The sequence below is a fragment of the Rattus norvegicus genome, chromosome 17 (assembly GCF_036323735.1).
Source record: "Rattus norvegicus strain BN/NHsdMcwi chromosome 17, GRCr8, whole genome shotgun sequence".
In the NCBI taxonomy this organism is placed as follows: Eukaryota; Metazoa; Chordata; class Mammalia; order Rodentia; family Muridae; genus Rattus; species Rattus norvegicus.
This window is the reverse complement of record NC_086035.1, coordinates 1,669,155-1,694,792: the sequence shown is the minus strand read 5'-3', so window position 1 is coordinate 1,694,792 and position 25,638 is coordinate 1,669,155. Positions and strand designations below refer to the sequence as shown.

Genomic DNA, 25,638 nt, shown 5'->3' with positions numbered 1-25,638 from the left:
TGACAAAGATGTCAGGGCAAAAGGCTAAGGTGTACACAAATACACCTGATACTGAGGTTAAAATCAATGACATAGGATAGAGGGAACGAAGGGTATCAGGGAAGCCTTGCTGCACTAGGGAAAGCTCACTTCTGGAGCTATGTTGACACCAATGACAATTCCACTAAGCTGATGGTTGTTCTACTCTGACAGATATTCCCTATACTACAGGAATAAAGAGCTAAAGTGATGGACAGTGGCTAAAGTGGCATAACAGTAACATCAAAACACATGCTCACACATTTATAGTAACAAAGTAATTAGTACACAAAAGAATGTTTCTGGTCAACTTGAAAAGATGTTTATCCTAAGTTCTTATTCCAATAGGGAAGCTACCAGTTAGATGTGTATAATTTATAATAATGTTTCTGTGAAAGAATGTATCTGTACAAACACCAAGTGCCTTTAAAGGATCAGCATTTAAGGTGGTTTTACATTTAAAATGTTTTCTAGGGCTGGAGAGATGAGGCAGCTCTTCAAGACTATATAGTTCTACTGTAGCTCCAGGGGACTCCACACCTCTGACTATAGGCCCTACACTCATGTGCACATATTCAAATATACACCTACAAATAATTTAAAATAATAAAAATATTTTTTAGGGGTTGGGGATTTAGCTCAATGGTAGAGCGCTTGCCTAGCAAGCGGAAGGCCCTGGGTTCGGTCCCCAGCTCCAAAAAAAAAAAAAAAAAGAAAAGAAAAAAGAAAAAAAATATTTTTTAGTTTCCTACACTTTTCAATTTAATTAAAATAGCAGTCCTTTACAGGGGGGTAGGGGTGAAGATCTTCCAAATCACTGAGTCGTTATCTTACATTCATTGATTTGTAAACACTTCCTTTAAAGTAATGCACAGCTTTGGGAACTGCTCCCAGAGTCGGGAGAAGGGACCATTTGCCAAGCCCATCTGTATTACTGTGGAAAAGTCCACGTTTTATAGACCAATAGAAAGTTGGGACCTGGTTCTGTGACAGGAAAACCTGGATATTTTGGTGCCAGCTTCACGTGTTTTCAGGTGGAGCAACATCCACCCCAAAGGGTCATTTTGACAGTTCTCAGGACAGACCAAGCTATGCAGACATGTGAGTGGGGACTGGGCTAGACAGACACCCTTTAGACAATGTCACCTGATGGAATACCCTATTCCAAATGATGCCCTTGTTTCCTACTTTCTCTGAGCTCCTGTTAGCCTATTATTCCTCAGCCCACCATCGTCCAGTGAATAGTCCCTCACTGGAGCTTCCTCCATCTGCATCTGCCCTTCCTCTTCCTCAGAGTGCAGAGCAGTCCTTGTGGTACAAAACTCAGAAGAGAGGTCAAGGGAAGAATACATGCAGGTTCTTTGTTCTACCACCTCAAGAGTTCGTGGGTACAGAAGCAGCTTTTGAGGGCAACAGTGCCTGAGCAGCGGAGAAAGGGCACAGAAGCCAGACTGCCAGACTCAGAATGGAAGTACACAGTACAGAATGGGGCCACTGAAGTCAGCCTTTCAAGACTGTGCTTGTTGAAACCTTTGAAGACATGCATACAAAGTCTAATACTCTATGATTATAAATATGCCCAGAACCACTAAAATAAAGGGGATTATATGGTAGAACAGAATGTAATTAACTGTAATTGCCTTTCTAAAAGCTTTTCCAAATACAGTCACACTGCAGCAGGGCTGGGTATGAGAGGATGGGCAGAGCTTCAAGCTAAGAATGGGAGGTGGAGGCACAATCCAGTCCTCGTCATAGTCCTCTACTCTTCCCTAACTACTTTCAGATCAACATTTTAGTTCCAACATTTGTAAATGATGTCATCACCCCTGACAGCCTAGACTAGAGGCTGGGTTTCCTGCCTGCCCTCACCATAACAGTCTACATCTGAGTAGGAAACCCCTTGAGATCAGCTGAGATTAAAACTTCTCTTGAATCTTAAAAACAACTGCTTCCCTCTCAAACAGTGTGGAGTAATCATACTCTAGGACAGAAAACGCAGTCCTTTAAGAGTGCTGCTTGTGAGACTGACCCTGAAGATACTGGGACCTTCAATTCTGAAAGGGTTCCTACCACCATAGCCACTAAGAGAGATATGCCTAAATTATTTGCACAAGTATGATTTGTGTAAAGAACCTGATTCCCCAGGTGGAACACGTATGTTAAGACCCTTAGTAAAGAAAACTTCCCACAAAGCAAAGTTTGCCACTGAAGGAGTGCTGGTGAAAGTGCCAGAGCGGGCTTCTGGAAGCCTGTGCCTGCTTTTCTACAACATCACACCTCTGTTCTCTTCCTCAGCTGACTTTCTCAGTGCTCTTTCTTAGTAGTCACAGCCATATGCTGAGTTGTCTGTAACTCTTCCTATTAACCAACCATTTGGACTAAGGACAGTCCGAATCAAACCAACTTATCACTTTGTTTGTTGATATTATTAAGTATCTATCCCTCCCCTAAAAGAACTCCCAGGTCCAACTTGCAGCAACTTGGATGGTTCTCTCCTTCCTTCATGTGGGTCGTCCTGTAAATAAACTCATGTTGTCAGACTTGAGGGCAGTTCTCATTACCCTGCTAATCATCCTTTCAGCCCCTATTGTGGAAATTCATCTTTCCAGGATCCTCTAGAACCTGTAATTCTTCCTACCTGACCTCAATCTGGTCAACTTCCTAAAATTATGAGACCCACTTGACCAAGGCTATCAACCCTATCAGGGCTTCTGTAACCAGAGGGGATGCTCTCCTACAGACAAGGGATGTTTTAAACATTAAAAAAAAAAAAAAATCTGTGGGGCTGGAGAGATGGCTCAGTGGTTAAGAGCACTGACTGCTCTTCCAGAGGTCCTGAGTTCAATTCACAGCAACCACATGGTGGCTCATGACCATCTGTAATAGGATCTGATGCCCTCTTCTGGTGTGTCTGAAGAGAGGGACATTGTACTCATATAAGTAAAAATTAATTAAAAAATTTGCTGGAGAGATGGCTCAGCGGTTAAGAGCACCTGACTGCTCTTCCAGAGGTCCTGAGTTCAATTCCCAGCAACCACATGGTGGCTCACAACCATCTGTAAAGAGATCCAATGCCCTCTTCTGGTGTGTCTGAAGACAGCTATAGTGTACTTATATATAATAAATGAATAAATAAATCTTTAAAAAAAAAATCTTTGTTTCTTCCTATTTAAAAAAAAAAATCATATTCCCAGAAGAAGTACCTTCATGTTTTCCATAGAAGCATCAGATACTACCTTGACCCACCCCATAGTTTCTCTCTTCCAAGTATCCACACCAGGGTTTCCATATCATGGGCCACCATCCACTCTCCCCTAACTCTCTATCCTAAGCCCACTTAACTGTTCTAAGCCCTACAGTCTCTCCTGCAGAGCCTGTTCACCATAGGGTGTAGAAATCAACCCAGGACACTACATTCTTGACACTTGTGTTCAAAAGGATCTGGACTGATTGTGGCAAAGGCTGAATGGGAACCAAAGGCTCCTGGCCCCACCCAGTGAGGACAGGATCGCTGCATAGGATGCATGCAGGGCAGACAATGCTGCACAAAATGATTGGTTGAAATTTTCCCATAGAGAAAAATCTAGACCAAGACGATTTATTGTACAAAATCTATCAAAAGGTTTGTCATCATGTCCGCCATTTCTGTACCAGATCTAGCACTTGTCAAAAGACAACCAAGGCAATGAAAAGTTAATGCCTCAAACAGGTAGAGAGGTCTTACCTCCAGTACCTATCCTGAGACTCCCTAACAACCTAGCTGTAAGCAAGGAACCAGCATCCCCAAAAGCGCTGTGGGAGACACAAAGCCTAATGCCTCCTCTCTTGTCCTAAAGGTGAACAGGAAGCATCATTACATATCCATATCCATATACACACATATACATATACGTATACATATACATATACATATACATATATATTCCTGTGAACTCACAAAGCATTAAAACCCACTGAATGTAAACAGCATCAGCAAATTCCAGGACCAACATACAAGATTAACTACATTTGCATATAGTGGTATCAAGCAATTAGATAATAATAATTTTAAAGCAATTATGCTTATAAGAGCTTAAAAAAACACAAACCTTGGGATTGGGGATTTAGCTCAGTGGTAGAGGGCTTGCCTAGCAAGTGCAAGGCCCTGGGTTCGGTCCCCAGCTCCAAAAAAAAAAAAAAAAAAAAAACAAACCTTGCAGAGCAGGAGAACACACCTGTAGTTCTGGCCTTAGGAGACAGCAGAAGGAGGCGCTGGAGGCACCATCCCTACATGGTAAGTATGAGACCAGCCTAGGACACCCGTGACCCTGTCTCAAAAAACTAATAATCTTCAATAGACGTGTGACTGAAAGGGAAAATTCCATACACTAAAACTTACTAAGAGCACTGGAAAAATAACTAAACAAATGATCAGCTGGTGAACAATCACACTGAGATCACAATTCTCCCAGAGAGATTTGCACGTTTGTTTAGCACAGTGTCTGTCACAAGCCATCGGTGCTTTAGGGAAACACAAGCTGATGCTATAAGGCATTTGTAAATGTAAGAAACTCAAGACGGTAGGCGTAGCCTCAAACTAGTGTGGATGAGGATGAATCAAGACCCTCACACACTGCTGCTGGGAATGTCATGGCCATGTGATTACATTTACTATGTAGCCCTGTTTTAAAAAAAAATCACAAGCTACTATTCTTAACAACTAAAATAAACTCAAGCTAAATGTCCATCATCTGGAAATACAAACATGGTGCTACTGATAAATGCTACTACATGGGTGAATTTCAAAACCATTATGTTAGGAGAAAGAAGCCAGACATAGTACTTAATTCACATGATATGAATGTGAAATGTCTAGAAAAGGTTAATCTATACAGTAAGAAAACAAACCAATGTCGTCTGAGACTGAGTGGAGCCAAAATTGGCCACAGATTTGTGAGTCTAAAACCATTAAAGTAATGCAAAGAATTCTGAATCTGAGTTGTGGTCATCACTGAACAGTTCCAAATTCATTTCACAGCTAATAAATGATGTATATGGCTCTTCAATGACAATTTCTAAAAGCTAAGTGTGGTGCTACATGCCAGAAGTCTTAGCTCTCCCAAGACACAGGCCTGACCACTGAATTGAAAGCCAGCCTGACATATATAAGAAGACTTGTCCCAAGAGAAGAGTGATTTGTACAATAAGTCTTTCTTATAACAACAGATAGGGCTCAAAAAGGCATGGTCAAGGCCTATTAGAGACTCCTCAAGCTAAGGCACAAGAAGAACTTGCCTCCCAAAAGGAGAGAATGATTTAAGAGTTGGGCCTAATAAGAGGAATTTACATATTCAGTTGCTATAGGATCATGAGACCGTAGCACCTAAGTCTACCTTGTCCACTGTCTCTCAGTGTTCCCTTTCTTCTTGCACATGCTTCTGACAATGTATCATCCACCACGGTGTGATATGTGTAACTGGAGACCCTGACCAGAGCCACACAAATGCTTTGCATTCTTGACTCTCTAGAATTATGAACTAAATAAACTATTCTTTAAAGTATCCCACCTCAGGCATTTTGTTATAGCAACAGAAATCTAATACACTCCTGAAATTATTTCAGGACAAGCAACAGAGACAAGAAAAGCCTAACAGAGATGCCCAGATAATTTTGCAAAGTCTTTTTCAAACTAAGTCCAAACAACAACAATACAAATGCTGCTTGATATTTAGCCGAAAATAAAACACTCAAACCAGGCGTAGTGGCACCATGCCTTTAATTCCGGCACTTGGGCGGCACAGGCAGGTGGATCTCTGTGAGTTCAAGACTAGCCTGGTCTACCTAGTGAGTTCCAGGACAGACATAATGAAACCTTGGAAGAGATGGGGCAGCATGGCATTCAAGCACTGCATCGTTACCTGAATCTGTGAATCTTTGTATTCTCTTTTCCAATGATATTAGATTTTTAGTAAATCACTGGAAATTAATTCATTTATGTCTTCTAAGAGAAGTTTCCATATTAAAAAGTTAGCTAATAACCATAACACCATAAACAACACCAGAGAATATGTGTAACATAAACTAAGGTTTGTTTTTTTTTTTAAGGAGCATTTGAGGATGAATTCTCAATGATCCGAGGCTGTACCACTCCTATTACGGTTTTAACAGTTTGAGATTCCTTGGGGCCTCTCTGTGGTATAGAAAATCCAACCAACTTCCTACTGGCCAGGCTGGCCTCCTTGAGGTTGATTTTATAAATACAAGATTTGTGTAATCACTGCTGGAACTATTTGCCAAAATATGGAAGCAGTTAAGAACCCCATCATTTAAAATGTGCATACAGCTTCACATGGGCAACAACATACCAGCCATGACCACCCAGACAAAGTAGCATTCAACAGCTAGCTCAGTTGATAAGATGCTTACCACACAAGCCTGAAATCATGAGTTCTACCCCCACAATAGTAATAGTGTTTGTCGCTGTGTGTGTGTGTGTGTGTGTTTAAGGTTTTAAATGTGTGGCCCAAACTTGTGATCTCAGCAATGGGGAGGCAGAGAAAGGCATAACCCTAGGGCTTGCAAAGTCAGGTGAACTCCAGGCCAAATGTGATGGGTGTGAGGAGAGGCAGGAAAGGGGTGAGGAGGGAAAGAGAGTCACTCCTGACAACACCTCTAGCTTCTACGTACACATTTGTGAGCACTAAATCTGCCATTTGGAACCACCCTAAAGGTGAGTGAGGGTCATCCACAAACAGGTATCTCATGTCAATCACACCCTATGTCAATCACACCCGCTTAAATTAATTGGGGCATTGGATTTTTTAAATCATCTCAGACTAGGGGAAAATTCTAGGCACACAGAGGTCTTGAACATCCTCGGCCTGGCCCAAGATTTTCGTCCAGCACCCTCTCCAAGACCAAGCACCTAAAAATTGTTACAGAAAGCACATTGTACCTTTAAACCCTCTGGGCCTGTCCCTCAAGCAGGTGTGGGAGGGCATTCTTGGAACCCTGGGCCAGCTGTTCTTAATGGATGCGGAGCAATAAACTTTACCTTTGCTCCAGTCCTTTCAAAAGTACCTGCAGCTGCTCTGAACCCAGAGGGAGAGGATTTGCTTAAAACAATAAAAATAAAAATAAATGGGGACGAAGGGTAACTGTACCATCACCCCAGCCATGCCCACTAGGATTCACCTTGGGCCTTAGACCCTGTCCCTCATTGTCAGCCCCGTCCGGCTCGCCCCTCTCGGCTCCTCACTCTGGTGGAGCGGCCCTCCAGGTCGACCCCGCTCTCGCGGAGATCAGTTTCCACCGGGTCGGTCGGCCTCTGCCGAGCTCGGTTCAATTCCGGATTAACCACGCCCCCACTGTCGGCCTCACCTCCCACCTGGCTGTAGCCACGCCTCTCGCCAGGCCCCGCCTCCTGCCGGGCTTAGCGCCATCTCCTGCCCCGCCCTCCCGCGGCTCGCACCCGCCTACCGTGGCTTCTCACCTTCCAGCTTCAGACAGAGCGCCGAGGGAGCGCTGCTTGCCCACGTTGAGACTCGGCGCACGTTCTCGCGAGTCTTCCCTGCCCTGGCGGAAAGCGGCAGCCTTCCCGGGTGGTCCTCACCCAGAGCTCCCTCAGCAGACTGGGCCGCGGCGGAAAAGAAGCCACCTCCCGGCTTCTGCGGCTTGAAAACTTGGCACGACCTCACGGAACTTGTTATGCTTTGACGAGTTTGGAATTTTCCCGCGGTCGCAAGGGAGTGGGGCTGCGCGCGCGCACGCACGCACGCGCAATGCACTCTGGGGGCGAGCGCGCTCCCGCGGCATGATGGGAAGGTCCTTTGAGTCTCCTGGAGGAAGTGGGCGACCGCGGGTCGTGGCTACTGCGCCGCACCGGGCTAGGGCTTCGTAAAAGAGAGAACTCTGGAATGTGGTTCATAAGAGAAGGGAGTTGCCATATGGGTCAAACTCCACAAACAGGAGTTTTGTCTTTGGCTAGTGATCGCTCCAATCCCTAGTCAAGCCCATTCACTGCTTAGTTCAAGTTCAAACCGGTTCAGAGTTGCATTTAAGCCACATAAGAAGAAACTTCCATTCTTGTCAAATGAGACTTGGCTTATCTTTTATTCTTGAATTTTTAACATTACACTTGTGTGCATGTCAAGTGAGCATAGAGGACAATTTTGTGGGAATCAGTTCTTTCACTAATGGAGATACCCAGTCTTTGGTGGCAGGTGCTTTTTACCTGTTGAGCCATCTTGCCAACCCTTTTTAAAAAATTGTTTTCTAATTTGGAGCTGCATAAATTACAGATGTTTGAGTTTAGGGAGGAGTCAAAATAACCTTAAAATTTTAGAATCTTTTAATTAGTACCCAAGAACCATCCATTACAATCATAAGGCCACAACTTCAAGTGTGCCTTAATAACACATAAGTAATATGTGCATGTAATAAATAGCTCTTATATTTAAATACTCTGTTGCAGGATATTTGGTCACACTGAATCCGGAGGTTGTAAGCTGGAAAAACCTGTTTCTAGATGTGGTATGGTTTTACCCTAGCACACACCTTTAATCGACATCTTTCTGTTTATTTTAAACGGGAATAAGATTAGCTGAAAGACAGTGCATGGTAGAAAAAAAAAAAAACCTGCTGAATTAGATCACCTGTATACTTTAAAGATGTTTAAACATCAGAATAAAACTCGGGGAATGGGTTAAGTTGGGGAAGAGGAAAGACTGTGTGGGTCTATCAAAATCCAATCCGAGTAAGAGAATCTTCCACAAGAAGGGCATGACTCAAGGAAGGAAAAGCAGCAGGAAGCTGATCCCCTGCCTGGGTTACTGTTAACGTCAGTATTCTAAAGGCATAGCCATCTTACCATTGAACAAATCCAGTTCATAAAGCAAGTGCTACCAAGGTTATGAAGCTCACAAAATCTGAAATGAGTATATTGATTTATAACAAGGTTTGTTGTTGTTTTTAATTAAGGGAGAGGTATAAGAGATGGGTCAGCCATTAAGAGCACTGACTGTTCTTCCAGAGAACTTGATTTGGAGTCACAGCATCCACATGGCAGCTCACAACTATTGGTAACCCCTGTCCAAGGGATTGATGCCCTCTTCTGGTCTCACTGGGTACCACACTGCACAAACATGAATAAATACATATAAAATAACAAAAATTTAAAGAGAGACACCAGGGGAACCTGATCCAAAACTAACACACTCTGCTTTACAGAATAGCTTTTTTTTTTTTTTTTTGTAGTTGAGGCTTGTGCCTTTTTAATGAGTCATTTTAGTCTAATCAAGAATAGCACCTGTGGGCTGGAGAGATGGCTCAGCAGTTTGGAACACTGACTGCTCTTCCAGAGGTCCTGAGTTCAAATTCCGGCAACCACTTGGTGGCTCACAACCATCTGTTTTGGGATCAGATGTCCTCTCCTGGTGTGACTGAGGACAGTTACAGTGTACTTACATGTAATAAATAAATAAATCTTTAAGAAAAAGAAAAAAGAAAAGAACAGCATGTGTGGTGAGAGACAAGTGTAAATGACACTTTAGCCCTAAAAAAAGCCATACAGTGACAAGTTTTAAGGTTTTTTTTGTTAGTCAGTATTTACCAGCAAAAACAATGTGAAACCATGTTCGTTTCTTGTTTTTTAGAGCAAAAGTCACTATTTTGGTACTCAGATTTTTTTATATATTTGAAAAAATGGCAGTATTTTTATGTCAGGTTAATGGTTAATAAAGAATTACTGGGGGGGGGGGATTTAGCTCAGTGGTAGAGCGCTTGCCTAGCAAGCGCAAGGCCCTGGGTTCGGTCCCCAGCTCCGAAAAAAAAAATAATAATTACGGGGCTATTTAACTTCAGCATATAAAATGACACTATGTTTAGGCCTAACTTAAACTAAATGGGAAGCATATACAGCATAAAGGTGCACATTTAAATTCATGGGGTTTCATAGGTGGACCCTCTATGCAGCATCCGTATGTATAGAGCTGCCTTCACTAATTTTTGACAGGAATGAGATGGCCACATTGCGATATGTCCAATGAGTTTTCAGAGAAACAAATGATTCGGTACAAATGTTATTTTGAATCGTAGCAAAAACTGAGTCTGAGTCCCTCTAAAAATAGTTTTGGCTATGGTGTAAGTGAGCACAGATACTGTGGCAAAAATGAAAATTACAAACTTGACGAAGTGTGTTAGAAGCTTCTACATTATTACATTCAAGAGAGAAAATGAAAAACCAGCAGCTGAAAGACTGCAAAATTGCTGCCTTGGTCAAACCTTCCTTCAGATTTAACAAATGCATAAGAAACACCAGTCTTGGATTCCATACTGTGAACAAAATGGTAGTGAGTTACAATACCTCCCACGTGAGATTGGACACTTGCATGCTGCCTTACTGATGGCCTGGTGTGTCAAGTGTATCTTGTGTATTTAATAGTTTTGCCTTTGGTACCTCAGATGTATCTTGTTTGCTTAAGTCCTGATGCTGGGTCGATTCACTTACCTGGTATGCATTCCTTTAAGCCTCACGTTGACCATAGGTGGAAGGTGCTACTTCCGCTTCACGGATAGAGAAGCAGACGCACAGAGCTGTTTTCTAGCAGGTGTCAGAACCAAGCTTCAGTTGTCCTTTTGCTACTTGTTTTGTGCCTGCTCGCTCCTAGGCTAGCAGAGAATACAATGGGAACTGGGCCTTACGGTCTAAGAGGTTTATGTACAGTCCTAACCATATTATTCCCACTGAAACATTTTGACTGAGGAAATGTATACTGAATTAGACAAGAAAACTTTATGAGTAGTTTATGTCAAAAAAAAAAAAAGGCTTCAAGAGATGGGGATGGGTACAGCAAGTAGTGAAGGTTAGATCAATGTCCAGAGAGGAAGAGACCCCTGATATTAAGGAAGTGAGGGTTACAGGAGCAAAAGTTTATGGAAAAAGGAAGCCCTTTCCCTGCATATACACCCACACGCTACTCCCTGGCCTCTGTTGCAGGAATACACTTAGGAGGATGTAGACACACACAGTCTTCTGTCTGCTGTGGTCTCAGAGTCCCAACTTTGTGATGGTACAGAGACATGATCAGCGGACACTGCAATTTGAGAGTGGGACCCACTTTGAAGTGTGATCTCTTCCAGGCTAGCGACACTCTGCAGTCTTCTCTCCTGGTGATGCTGGAAACTTGCCACAGTTACTAGGAACCACAGAGTCACAAAGGGAAAACAACCGAGGTTATGCCACATGCCGTGTTTCTGAGCCGTAGTGTCGAGTAGGTCAGGTATGTTACATACACTTGATATGTGATCCTTCTCTGTTTACAGCTGATTTTATCAGAAAAGTAATATGATTACAGAAGAGTCTGGGCTACTAGAGGAATGAAATCCCAAGTGGGGGAGAGTCTTACTACACACACATTTGCCGTAGCTAATTAAATGACCATAGCTGACCATAGCTTGCCCAACGGAGCGACTCCTACAGAATCTGGAATCCTTAAGTCCTTGTACATGCCCAGGTTATACAACAGGGTAAAAAAATGTAAGTAGCGGGGTTGGGGATTTAGCTCAGTGGTAGAGCGCTTGCCTAGGAAGCGCAAGGCCCTGGGTTCGGTCCCCAGCTCCGAGAAAAAAAAAAAAAAAAAAAAGGAATGCTGGTAAAAAATGTAAGTAGCAAAGAAAGTTGACTAACATGACAGGGAGTGTTGATGAATGAGAGACAGAGTGGTTTACATTCCCAACTTTCTAACTTTAAGTCCAATTTTTTTTCTTGAAACAGGGTCTCACTATGTAGAAAGATCTGACTATCCTGGTACTCACTACATAGACCAAGCTGGCTTTGAACTCATAGACATCTTCCTACCTCTGCCTCCCCAGTGAAGGGATTAAAGTTGTGTACCACCACTCCTGGCTTTTTAAAAAAAAAATGTACATTGGTGTTTTTGTCTGCATGTATATCTATATGAAGGTATTGGATCTCTTGAAACTGGAGTCACAGACGGTTGTGAGTTCTCAGGTAGGTGCTGAACCCCGGTCCTCTGGAAGAATAGCCAGTACTCTTAACCACTGAGCCATCTTTCCAGCCTTTTTTTTTTTTTTTTTTTGGTTCTTTTTTTCGGAGCTGGGGACCGAACCCAGGGCCTTGCGCTTCCTAGGCAAGCGCTCTACCACTGAGCTAAATCCCCAACCCCCTTTCCAGCCTTTTAAGTGCAGTTTTAGGCCAAGCTAACTCTACTATTGCTTTCTGTTCTTAGTTGTCCACATGATTTCCCATATGCTTGTAGCCATCATGCCTTTCCCCAGCTGATTTCAGTGACAAGCTACCTGGAGCCAGACAACTCTTTAGTGTGTCTCTGAGTGTTGAAGTCTGACCAGTCCTACTTTGTAAGCTAGCCAATGGCTGCTCGATGAAGGCCAACTATAGGGGAAGCAACATGACTTTCCCTTTCCCATGCTCAGTTCGCAGTTAAGGCTTCTATAACAAACAGACAGCAACAAGGGGACAACATTCAAATTTTATGTTTCACGGACACTGGGACCCAAGGAAGCAATGAAGCCTGGAAATCCTTAAGTTCATTTTGATGAAAAGTGGGCAGACATGGGGAGAGAGAATTGGACAGAGAATATAATCTTCCAGTTATGAATGTGGGGGCATTAACAAGGCCTGTTTGTTCAGTGCCTTCTCTCCGAGTCTTCAGAGAGAATGGTGCTCTTTTGTCCCTGTCATGGTCAGCCTCTTCTCACAAGAGGGTCACTGAACCTGTTTCAGGAGAAGTTTAGAAAACCCTTCCTACGTTGTAGGAAGGAAAGCTCAACCTTCTAGCTTTCTTCGCTACCTAGATGCCAGTCATCACAGAAGCTACCTGCTTTGGCTAAACAATAAAGAAAAATGCGTTTCTGTTTTGTCAAAATGAACGTTATTTTGAGTCCCTGCGGCCTGCCACAGGACTAAGATGAAGCACTATAATAAAGTCAGATTTCTGTGGTTAAAGAAAAGTCTTGTCCTCTGCCTTAAGCTTGGTCTAGAGAAAGAAAGCCTCCTCATGCCAATGAATAGCTGCTTTCCCTGCAGAGCCCGTCAGTGGGTACATGGTTGTTACACAAGAACAGCCAAGAGTAGCAAACGGCATTTTAAAATTGGTGGGGATATTGGGGCCTGAACTGCAAAGACAGGTAACCTGTCTACTTACTAAAAACATGTGAAGGCTGAAGATCAGAGGAACAACCCTAGCCTTGTGGAATTTCTACCACGATTCCGGAACAAAAATCTGTGTTTTTCCCCATTGAGCAATGAATGACATGTATACTCTTTTAGGAGAACGTGCAACCAATTTTAGCCCCGTTTTATTTAGGTCAGTAAACGCATGCATTCTTATTTAGAGCACACATCCCATTCCTGGGGTGTTGTAACTAATTTAGCACGTTTTTTATTGCCTGCAGAAAGTAATACGTTACAGTTTCAAATGAGCACATGGCTTAAAAATAGTTCTCCTCATAAGTATTTAATAATGATTCACTTAGCATGAAATTAATATTAAAGAATTTCTAAGAATAAGCACTTAAAAATTCCAGTTGAAAAAAGGAAGAAATTATTCACATTTGTGACTTGATTAATCCTGGCAACCATTAAGTCAGAAAAAAAAAAAAAGTGAATTCCATCCTATTCCTGTGTCAGTCTTAGATTGACCCTTAAATCGCTGAATGTTTTCCAATAATGAAATTAACTGCACCTTGTCTATTTCTATGTTAAATGAAGGTTCTAGTCTTTTCAATTTGTGTGTGAGTGTGTGTGTGTGTGTGTGTGTGTGTTAAACAGTACTTTAAGATCCATAGGAACAAAACATGTTTGTACATTTTGAGACTCAGTGATAAAATGCCCAACTTGACTGCTTAAGGGAATGGAAGGTGTGTCACCACCCACAGACTCCTTGGCTGCTCACCCATGGAACACAGGAAGCAGAGAGGGAAAAGGGGACCCTGACCAGGCACAACTGTCAAAAACACCTCCTACACACCTGCTTCCAGCAAGGCCTCACCTCCCTCAAAGTTTTTACTACCTTTCAAAGTAGATCTGCCAGCTGTGAACCAAACATTCAGCACTTAAGCCTCTGTGAGAGATATTTCACAGTCAAGCCATAACACACAAGCATGAGAAACCAACATGTAAATCCGTCATGGTGGCTACGATCCCGCTACTGAAGCATAAAGGTTGCCTGCGATATACTAAGGCCCCATCTCAAAACATCAGCATTTAGTGAGCATCTCTGTTTTGCACCACTTAGTGAGCATCTCTGGGGACCTTTCCCAGGCAGTCTGTGTTCACTATTCTCACTTGATCCATAATTCCAGTACATGTAAGTAAAGTTCACTCCCAGTTTGTACACTAGGCAATAAAGAATGCATCAGAATAAATCTTCCATGGTGCTGGTGATTAATCCAAGCCTTCACTCATACTAGACAAGTGTCATACCACTAAACTACACCCCCAGCTCCAAAACAATTAATTTTAGATGTGAAAAAACAACAGAAAGTGGCGTGGTGTTGTCCATAGAAAATCGTTTCTCTGGATGGTTTGGGATTCTGAAGACACCATGTTTTGATGCTGCCTGCCTTCAGGCTTTTTCATGAGCTCTACCTACTGTACCACTTTCCTATTGCTGCTGTAACAAATGACCACACTGAATGATTGAAAACAAATGTATTGTTCTATTTTTCTGTAAACCAGGGAGTCCATGTCAAACCCAGCGATCTAAAATTAGATGTCAGTGGGCTTTTCTCCTTTGGAGAGTCAAAACTCAGACTGTTTCCTTGCTTCTGAAGGCTGCATGCTTTCCTTGGATTCTGACCTTACTTCTCACTTCTGAGGTCCCTTGTGATTGCTTCTGCCCACTGCAGTAATCCAGGACAACCTCCCCATCTGAAAATGACTGGCTTATTCAGGGTGACCAGAGAGCTTGCTCAGAAGGCAATATATTCACAAGTGACAGAGCACTATTGTTCAGTAGACCTCATCCCACTCACTAACCAGATGCACTTCCACAACTCCATCTCCAAAGTGCTGAAACGATTTCAACTTGTGAAACCCTCAGAAAATCTTTTTCTTTGTGCAACAGCTATGTTTCCTGTAGTGTATAATGACAGATGCCATTAGTATTTTAATCATTGATTTACTTCTGGCCACTCCCACTGGCTTCAATATCAAAGTTAGTACTTCACACGAATGATAGTACTGTTTGTGCCTGGTGCTTGCCATCCCAAGAAGACAAAATAAGTAGGCTCAATTTCAACAAATCAGAAAATTCCATTGTGGGCCATTCCATTGATGGTTTGTATATGCTTGGCCCTGGGAGTGGCACCATTGGGTGGTGTGGCCTTGTTGGAGTAGGTGTGTCACTGTGGGTGTGGGCTTTAAGACCCTCATCCTAGCTTCCTGGAAGCCAGTATTCAGCTAGTAGCCTTCGGATGAAGATATAGAATTCTCAGCTCCTCCTGCACCATGCCTGCCTGGGCGTTGCCATGCTCTCACCTTGATGCTAATGGACTGAGCCTCTGAACCTGTAGGCCAGTCTGAATTAAACATTGTCCTTTATAAGACTTGCATTGGTCGTGGTGTCTGTTCATAGCAGTAAAACCCTAACTGAGACAGCTAATATCAGAAGTCGTATTGGGGTTTGATTTCACAGCCCCCATAAATGGCTTTCATTTCTTTTTTCCTCATTGGGTTTGCATTTCTACTTGTAATCTCACACAAAAACATGTGCAAATATCTTCTGTTCTCAGCAAAGCCACCTGGTTCTCTCTTTTTTTCCTCTCCCTGTGGAGATAGGGTCTCACAATAGAGTTCTGGTCTTCCTGGAGATTACTATGTACAGTAGAATGGCCTTGAATTCACAGAGACCTTTCTGCCTCTGCCTCCCAAGAGCTAGGACAAAGGGTGTGCTCCACCACACCCAGCCAACCAACCCATCCTAACAGCAAGACTTAGGTCTTAGTTTCTCTCAGGCTCTGGCACAATATTGGACCAGGGAAAGAGAAAAAATACCCCCAAAGTTTACATCTGGCCTGCAGGTTTGTTTTGTTTAGCTTGAAAACCACTTGAGGAAAAATTTTAATTGAAAACAAAGAAATCAGAGAATTTCACATAGAACCCTAATTTTGCATTGCCTCATAAATTGGACAGTTTGGCAACCCAGTGCCACCATTTCTGCCTAACATAAACCAGAGGTGAGTACAAGTGCCTGTCTCAGGCAGACAGGGTCTCTAACTTGGTGGTCTCTAGTCAGCTCATACTGGCCTCTAAGAGACGGTCAGGTTCCTGTGCTAAACCTTTAGGACTGGGGCTAGGAAAATGACTCAGTAGGTAAAGGGCTTGCTGTGCAAACCTGAAGACCAAGTCCACATCCGAGCAAACACATAAAAAGCCAGGCACTAGGGAGGTGAAGACAGGGAGATCCTACAGGCTTGGTGGCCGGCCAATCTAACTGAACTCACTGACCTCCAGGTTCAATGACAGACCCTGACTCAAATGGGAGGTGGAGGTGGGGGGTCAGGGAGAGAGAGCAGAGATCGACTGAGGAAGAAACCTGATAAGGATCTCAGGTTTTCATGTGCACACACCCTCGAACTCATGAGCACAGACACCACACATTAAAATAAAATGTAAAACCCTCAGCGCTGTTGCAACATTACCCATTTTTGTTTCCATGTGTGGAAATTGCTTGCTAAGCCTAAATCTGGCCCAGAAACTGTTAGAGGGCATCTTCACACAAGGTTTCTGATATGCTGTCATTCTCTAGAAACCTTGGTAACCAAAGCCTAACCCATGGACCGGCAGCATCGTGTCAACTGAGGTAATTAACAGTGTGTGCTTAGCCAGGATTTTCCTCTTAACAACGCCCAAGTGGTTCGTGCATACATTAAAATCTGACAATGATAGCCCAGGATGAAGAACAGCTGATCTTGCCCCACACACCTCAGACCAGTCTGACGTTGCTCGTTTAGCGCCATGGAAATTAGTAACATGCCTGTCTCTTGTGGCTTTCCAAACCTGCAGACAATGAGAGAGAAGAAATTAAAAACACAATCACCCCAAAGCAAAACTGAAGTGCTGCTCTAGGTTCAGGACAGGAGCACCCACCTTGTTGAATTTACCTTTTTTGTTCACTTGCAAACAACAGAAATGTATTTGTCATAGTCTGTGGGTCAGGAAGTCCTATCTGCTTTTTTAACAGACAGCTGTATACATCGTTGTGGCCTCCAGGCTTCTTCCATCAGGGCACCGACGCTGTCCAACAGGCCTCTGCTCCTACGATCTGATTAATACCAGGAGCCTCTACCTTCTAGAGGATGAGAGTTTTAGTGTATAAACTCTGGGGTACTTGTTAGCATTCTAAGCTCCACTCCCACAGTTACCTGGCAACAGCCAGGTATGCCTGACTCACTATAAAAGGGGCTGCTTGCCCCCCTCCTCACTCTCTTGATCCCTCTTGCTCTCTCTTACTCTTCCCTTTGTCCCATTCTTCTCTCCCCTTCTCTCTGTGAGCTCATGGCCAGCATCTATCTTCTCTCTCTCTCTCTTTCTCTCTCTCTCTCCCTTTCTCTCTCCCTCTCTCTCCCCCCTTCTACCCTCTCAATTCCCCTCGATGGTCCCTCAAGGGGAAGGGATGTCTCAGTGTGGCACCCCTTTTCCTCAGACCTCCATAGAACACATCTCCTCTTTATCCTTTCATAAACACAACCTTAGTATCGAAACCCAGGACATATCCTCTCTTTATCTTTTTATAAACACATCAGTACTTAATATTCTTTTTCTTCTTTTTTTTTTTTTTACTTTTTACTTAAGTGGTGTTAAACAGAGTACACTTGATCACTATTGAAAATGGGGGTGGGAAGGATCCCTAAGCCCTCCCTATCCTCACTCCGAGTGCCTCTCCTCTGCTCTGCATCTATTTCTTCTGAACAAAGCATTGATTCGCCTCCATTCCTTACATCTTTGGCTGGCTTACCAATGCCCCCTAAATACCCGTGGTAGTGTAGGCACCAAATGAGCGAACAGATGAACAAAACTATTTTTCTCTTGACTTTCTGTCTCGTTGACTTTATCCTTACCATTATTTCAAAATCTCTTCAGCTGTTTTTCTAAGCCCTCTGTTCTGCTCTCACACTATAGGCCCTCAAGCTCCTTTTCATTGCTGTCCATGCTTTTTATTTATTGTGAGTATGCTGTCTTCTCTTGTTTTTACAGTTTTCCTCTTCCTTGAGTTGCCCCCGTCTTCCCCGACTTCCTTTTGCGGTTTTCAATTTTGTTCTTCATAATAAAAATCTGCTTCCAATTACTGATGGCCCTGTCTTTTCATAGGTAAGACGGTGGTGCAAGAGGCTCCTTGGACATTCTGTATGCCTGAGTGAATCTGTCAGTGAGTGGGCCTCCCTGTGCCCATGACATTTTAGCAGTGACTCTCAGGAATGATAGTTTTAGAACCAGGGAAATGTGAATGGACCTTCTGCAGCCACGAGGAACATAAAAGCTGGGGTGGTGGTGGAATAGGGTGGTGTTGGGATGGGATGGACCTGAGAAGACTGATGGAAGCTTGGAGTGGGTTCACTGGGCAGCTGCTGCTGAGGTCTACTTCACTGTGTCAATGTCTGTCTGTCTGTCTGTCTGTCTGTCTGTCTTTCTTTCTTCCTCCCTCCCTCCCTTCCTTTCTTCCTTTTCTTTTTTTAAACAAGAGTACAAGTCGACTTTTATTTATTTACTCTCCATTAGTTTGAATCGGGGATGGGAACAGCATCACACAGATTCTGTCTGTGTCCAAATGCCTTTACAGGAAGGTTGCTTCAGAATTTAGCACGAACCATGCCACTGTTTCCGTGGGCCCGAGTTACTTTCCCCCAGATCACTCTGGTTTCATTTGATTTGCCTCCAGGAGTCACTGTGTTGTTGTTGTTGTTCTTGTTCTTGTTGTTGTTGTTGTTGTTGTTGTTGTTGTTTGTTTTTCTGGGTTTTTTGTTTTGTTTGTTTGTTTTGCTGCATGTACAGAAGCACTTGCCTAAGTTGAACTCAGTTTCATTTCGGGCATAGACGCCTTCAGTTTTAAGAGCCGTGTGCTCTCTTTGGTTCCGGAGACTTCGCTTCTAGCCAGCAAAAATGGCCTTGCACCACAGCCTTCCATACCTGCTTTTGTTCAATTAGTCCTGTTCCCAGCAGGCCTCCACAGGCGCCAAGATGGCGGAAAGAGCCACCGTGTCAACTTTTCATTTAAGTTTCCAGTTCAGATCTTACTGAAAGGGAACACGTATTCCCCCAATCAGGGTCTATATGGTTCACCCTTTCTGCTTGGAGAGGCGTGGATTTGTTTCTCTGATCGGAGACAAGTGGAGAAATACAGTGGGGTGGGGTGGGGTGGGGGTGGGGCGTCCTTTTTGCAGCATCCGCTCTTCCCCAGTGACTCTGCAGCCGATCTTTTGAATTTCTGAGCCAATGCAGGCTTTTCTGGTGTGCATCTGGGTCTTCCTGATCTTTGCCTCTCTGATTGGCTAAGGCAAAGCCAATCCCCGCTGGCTGAGTATCTAGTTTGGAAAGTCGGTTCTCTGTCGTTCTTGCTCTCTCTCCAGTCACCTCTTCCTTCTCATGTTTGGTTAATTTCACTGCATTCATGAGGTTCCAAGGGGGGAAGTAATGTACCGATGGCCGTTTGTAACCAGAAAATGGTGTTCTGTCTAACACAATGTCTGTATAAAAACAAAAGTGTGTTAGGTTTTTTTGTTTGTTTTGCTTTGCTTTAATTCCGTATTCTTTTGAGGGTCATTTCATTTCATACTCTTTAGAGATTACTTCTAGAAAGATAGGTACAGTCTTGGATATCATAGATTATAAATAATCTTGAGGAGTTTGGTTTGGTTTGAGGCAGGATCTCATTCCAGACCAGAGGCTATCTTGAAACTCACTTTGTAGCCCAGGCTGGGCTCTGACACCCAGCTTCTTGGTGCTGGGATTATGAGCAGGAGAACCTGGGCCTGAACATCCTACACATCCTGAAGTGTTGGTCACGGTGAATTTCCATTGGTCAAAGGAAAAGTCAGGGTGGGGTGCAAGCAGGTACAGTAACGATGGAAGCTACTTGTGCAGTGAAAGTGAGTCACTCCTTTAACATCTGTAGATGTGTCTAAATCATTGTGCAATATTAACACATGTTTTCACACAACGCCCCAGGGATTATGGAATTAAGAGCACTAGCTATCAAATGAAACCAAGTTCTGATCATGCACACTTACCTGTGAAATTTGGTCTAAGCCTGTCTTTAAAGACTCTTAAATACTTTGAGATAGTGGGTAAAAAGCAAAGATGTGTCCTACTAACGTCCATTGCACGGGAAGCTGCTTCTCTATATTTTTAAACTCATGTTTGAGCAAACTGAATGATCACCATTTACCCCAGATTTTACCGTGGCTGAAAAGTTTTTGTTAAGACCTAGAAAATGTTCGTCAAGCTTCAAATCCTATATCTGGAGTCACAAAAGTGCTTTGTGGTTATAGCTGCAGCTCGGTGGTAAAGAACTTGCCTAGCATGCATAGGGCCCACAATTAATCCCAGGAGCACAAAAGAACCATCTGATTGGGAGATTTGGGGGGGGGGGTGGGCAGGATTTGTTTTCTGTTTTCAAACATAGATTATTACTTTTTTTTTGGAAGTCACATTTTTCTCACTTAAAATTCTAACCAGCCCTCCTAGGGGCTGAAGGAAGAGCACGTGATTCAGTCGCTAACACCACGCGGAGGACGAGGACAGTTTTACATTGCAATACTAGCTCCCCACTGACTGCTCGTTCATGAGCATAACTGTATTCTGTAACATTTTTAGGGAAGGAATAATTCTCAAGGAAGTGTTTGACTGTTTACAGTGGGAATTTCCAGAGGATCCATTTCCTCCCAACCTTGACTCAACTGTGGTGTTTGGACCGATGCATAAGCTGAAGCCAGTTTGTAGCAGCACATCTTCCGCTCGGCCGCCTGTCAGTGTCTCTATGGCCACAGCTTAGCACTTAGGTCACAGCTTTTTACAAACTCCATTTACTCACCTTAAATCAGTAGTGAAACGTTTAAAAACCCACAGACACTTAAACAAAAGCACAAATGAAGAAAAAGCAGATACATTAGACTTCAAAGAGGTTTAAAATTCCTGCTGAACCCTATCGTCAAGATAGCGAAAGAACAACCCACAGCCGGGGAGAGAATACTTGCAGCACACGTAACTGATGAGAAAGTTGTGTCCAAAATATTTAAAGAACTCTCACAACTCAATATTAAAGAGGCAAAGAACCAATGTAAAAATCAGCAATTATTTGAATAAATTTTTCTTTGTCGATGATACATGCATAGCCAATAAGCACACGCAAAGATCCTCGCCATTAGTACACATAAGAACTCCAGTGTGATACCTCTTCGGTTTTTTTTTTTTTTTTCAGGTTTTTTTTTTTTTTTTATGTTCTCAGTTTTTAAAAGCCTGGAGAACTGACTCACTCTTGCAGAGGACCAAGTTCAATTCGCATCAAATAACTCATACCCACGTGTAACTCCATCTCCTGGGGTGCCAGCACCCTCTTCCAGCCTCTGAGGGCTCCAGTATATGCACGCACATACCCACAGACTGACACACACATATCCATGTGGTTAAAAATAAAGTAAAATCTTTTTTAAAAAGACATAATATCAAATACTGGCAGATGTTAAGAACCTTCGAGAGAAGTCATTGGTAGCCCCTTAGCACACTAAGCACAGGGTTACACCTAGCAACTCCATCCTATGCACGTGCAAGAGAGCACTGACAGCCTGTGTCCAAACCTGTGGTAGCATCGCATGCCTTTAATCCCAGCACTTGGGAGACAGAGACAGGCAGATCTCTGAGATTAAGGCCAGCCTGGTCTACAGAGCAGGTCCCAGGACACACAGAGAAACCCCTCTCAAAACAAAGTTTTAAGAGAAAAAGGAAATACAAGAAACCTTTGGAGCTGGAGACATGACTCTGGTGGTTAAGACCACTGGCTGCTCTTCCTGAGGACCAGGGTTCGACTCCCAATACCCACATCAGGCAGAGCACAAAAAAACTTCTGGTCTTGGCAGATACCTGCACTGGCATAAACTTATCCACCTATCTACCTGTAATTAAAAATAAAAACTTCTTTAAAAAAAGAAAAAGAAAATCTATGTCTAATTAGGTCTAGAGCCACAACCCCAACAATTCAGGGTGTTGAGGCAGAAGAAATGAACTACACAACCAGAGCTTCTGACAAAGAAGAAGAAAAAGAGGAGGAGGAGGAAGGAGAAGGGTGAGGCAGAGGGGGAGGGAAGAAGAAGGTGAAGAAGAAGGGGAAGGGGGAAAAGGAAGGGAAAGGAGGAAAATGAAAGCCACATGTCCAACACAACTTTACATTTGAATTTCCATAGCAGCATTATTTAAAATAGTAAAAATATGTGAACAACTCAAACATCCACAGAGAATGTCTATACAGTGGAATGTTACTGTTTTATAAAAAGTAATACTGATAGCATGCTCTACGCGTGGATTAACCTCGAAATATCACACTGAATGAAAGAATGCGTTTTTAAAAGGCCACACGCTGTGTCGCTGAAAAGGTAAATCCACTGATAGAAAACCAATTAATACCAATGGGGGCTGAAGTAAGGCCGAGCAGATGAGACCGTAGATACTGGGTGTCCTTTAGGGTTGGTAAAGAGTTAGCGGAATCGATGATGCACGTCGTGGATACAGGAAAACCTGCTGCATCCAACACTCCCGAAGAGTGAAGCGGGTTCACAGTAAGTGAATACCTGCCTTAATAAAGCCTTTACAGCCTTCTCCAATTCGGAAAACCGTGATTGTTTAAGCAGGCAGTTGGAACCAGGGGCTAACATGTCACAAAACACATTCGGTTGGTAGCTCTCGGCGAGCATATTGGAAATCCATCCCAGCTTCTGCCCGGGCTGCACGACTCACTTCTCTTTGTTACTACAGCAGGTCTGTTATGTCTTTTGGAGTCAGACTAGGACCGGGCAGTGGGTTTCTTTCATTTCAAATCTTCTCTCAGCTTCTTGTTGTAGTCTGCCCTCTGCCTGGAAGGACGTAAGCCTGAGCTGCTGTTGAGGGGGCGCGGGGGCGCTCCCAGCTTTCAAAGACTTAGATTCTCATTAGCTGCTTTCCTCTGCATCCCCTCCAGTCATCCCCCTCGACCTCCCGCATTGCTGACCTCTGCCTGTTCTCCATTACCCTCAGCCAGCCGGGCCTCCCCCGGGGTGGCGTGCAAGATCGAAACTCCAGATGTGGACTGACTGGCAAGCACCTACTAGAAGATAATTCCCCTTGATCTGGACACCATATAAACGCAGATCTCATTAGCTCGCTCCTTCTCCAGCTTACACTTGCCTCGTTCCTCCACTGGAAATCAATTGCAACACCTACTACTGGTGTGTTTCTGTGTCGCCTGTGTCTGTGTGTGTTTGCCACCATAAAGCAATCCAGGCTGCGTGCTTTTCAATGTGACGTCTTAACTTCGCCATCCGTTTCTGCTTTTATTTATTTATTCTTATTTTTCTGCACTAGATTTCAGTGCGCTGGTTTCTGGTCATCCGTATACTCTTTGCAGGATACTTCGATTCTAAGCTTTGCACACCTTACAAATCGAAGCGCATCTCTGTGCTACCAAGGTAGATACGGCATGCCAGAGCACTCAGCAAAGGCCTGCCTTCTCATGGAGTGTTGACACATAACCTTTGTGACCCCTTTGGTTGAACCAACTATAAATCCACAGAGCGCTGGCCAGGCCGTGAGTCTCCATGTGGTCCCTGAGAGCACTAGGGAAGGCTTTCAGGAACTGGCCATCTAAAACAGAGACTTCCCTTCGCCTCCAGATCTGTGTCATCATGGTTTCCTAAACGTGATATATTCAAGCATGAATTGCAGCCCCAAAACTCCCCGATGAGATGGCTCTGCACGCCTTCTCTAACAAACCAATAATTTCAATCTTTAGTCTTTTAAGAAAATTTCCCATAAGTAGATTTACACTGCTTTTTTTTTCTTTTTCTTTTTAAATTTGTTTATTTAATGTATGTGAGTACACTGTAGCTGTCTTCAGACACACCAGAAGAAGGCATCAGATCTCATTACAGATGGTTGTGAGCCACCATGTGGCTGCTGGGATTTGAACTCAGGACCCCTGGAAGAGCAGTCAGTGCTCTAACCACTGAGCCATCTCTCCAGCCCTTTTTTTTCTTTTTTTCTTTTAAGATAGGGTTTTTGCTGTGCTGCCCCGACTGATCTCAAATTCTTAGATTTAATCAGTCCTCCCTCAGGCTCCTGAATAACTGGGACTACAATCTCAGGCCGCAGTGCTAGACTTGGTTCATCTTTGGATTCTGTCTTATCTGTGTGATACTTTGGGCAAATATCTAATGATTTCTATTTCTCTCTAGGAAACATTTTGTTGTAAAAATTCTTTATCGGCATCTTCATTTCTATCACATTTTATTGGGTGGGGCACATGTGGCAGTCCAAGGACAACTTGCAGGAGTAGGTCTCTCCTTCCACAATGTGAGTCCCAGGGGTCAAACTAAGGTCACCAGGCTTGGCACTGGGGAGTGTCTCTCTTTGCTGAGCCATCTAACAAACTCTCATATGAAAAAAAAAAAAAAACAAACTCTCATATGAGTATGTTTATTTGGACTCTCTTATGTGAGTCTTATGATAAAACTGTACCCTAAGTTTTGTTCATCTTACGTGCTGCCTTTGAGCCCCCGGTGCACCTTCTCGTGGTGTCGTGGGTTAAGCTGTGACGCTATAGCACTTTGCTGGGACCGCCTGCCTATCGAGGGCGGCCTTTTTAACCGTTAGCTACAGGCTAAAAATTAAAATTAAAATTAAAAAAAAAAGTTTTGTTCATCTTACGTATTCTAGTAAGAAACTGCTTGCTTCGATCTACATATCAGCCGCGAAGGACAGAATGAGAAAAGCAGTCGCCAACCACAGCCACAAATGTAGGAAATTCATCTCCATGGTTCACTGAGATACTCAAAGCCTCTCTTTATAATACCCCAAAAGAAATCCACGATGCAGTAGACCTACATGAGAGCCTCAGGGACTTCGATCACATGTGAAACAGCGTTTATATGGCACGTGTCCTACAGAATCACACTGAGATCCCTGTGGGAATGGGCTAGATTCAGGGGCAGGGCTACGGCCAGGGATTTAACTCGTTTCTGTCCTTGCCACCACTCACGCAAAGAGTGTCTGTGTTCGGGACAGGTGTTTAGGAAGTAATAGCTGGTTGTGGACTGGAAGGAACTTCCAGCTCTCCCGCTACACCGGGCAACCACACTCTGGGAAATGCTGACATATTTCTTCAGCCAAAGCTGGCCTACATGACAAAGGGAGGCTGGCCCAGTCTGAACAAGGGCAGATGGCTCCATCGCTGCAAGATGCAAACTTGATCCGGCTCAGTAACATTTTCTTCTGCTAATGTGAAGTTCAGGTGGCAGAGTATAAGTGTCTCTGCCAAAGATGACATTTCAGAAATGTCCTTGGTCTAAAGGAGACACCTGGCTCAGGGGTTACTTGGCCTGATAATGAACACACCTTGCTTCAGGAGGCCGTTCTAG

General features: G+C 43.5%; 1 protein-coding gene, 1 long non-coding RNA gene and 1 other non-coding gene across 7 annotated transcripts in view; 1 reads left to right on the top strand and 2 right to left on the bottom strand.

The window, feature by feature from the left end:
* The window catches only part of Fancc (FA complementation group C), a 132,299-nt gene extending 123,880 nt beyond the window's left edge, over positions 1–8,419 (bottom strand). The window contains exon 1 of one of the 5 annotated variants that reach the window (XM_063276053.1): positions 7,490–8,419. The gene's annotated coding sequence lies outside the window, so the exon portion shown is untranslated. Of the gene's footprint in view, positions 1–7,191; positions 7,428–7,489 lie in introns of those variants that run through there. The other 4 variants (XM_006253489.5, NM_012557.2, XM_063276051.1 and 1 more) reach the window with 4 other exon arrangements.
* A 1,426-nt stretch (positions 8,420–9,845) lies between these two features.
* The window catches only part of LOC134482656 (uncharacterized), a 61,882-nt gene continuing 46,089 nt past the window's right edge, over positions 9,846–25,638 (bottom strand). The window contains exons 2-3 of the long non-coding RNA XR_010059023.1: positions 17,143–19,722; positions 9,846–17,038 (exon numbers count right to left, since the gene is read on the bottom strand). This is a non-coding gene — a long non-coding RNA (uncharacterized LOC134482656). The remainder of the gene's footprint in view (positions 17,039–17,142; positions 19,723–25,638) is intronic.
* LOC120098008 (small nucleolar RNA SNORA76) lies at positions 24,761–24,882 on the top strand. Its single transcript, XR_005495952.1, has one exon. It is a non-coding gene; the product is annotated as a small nucleolar RNA SNORA76 (small nucleolar RNA).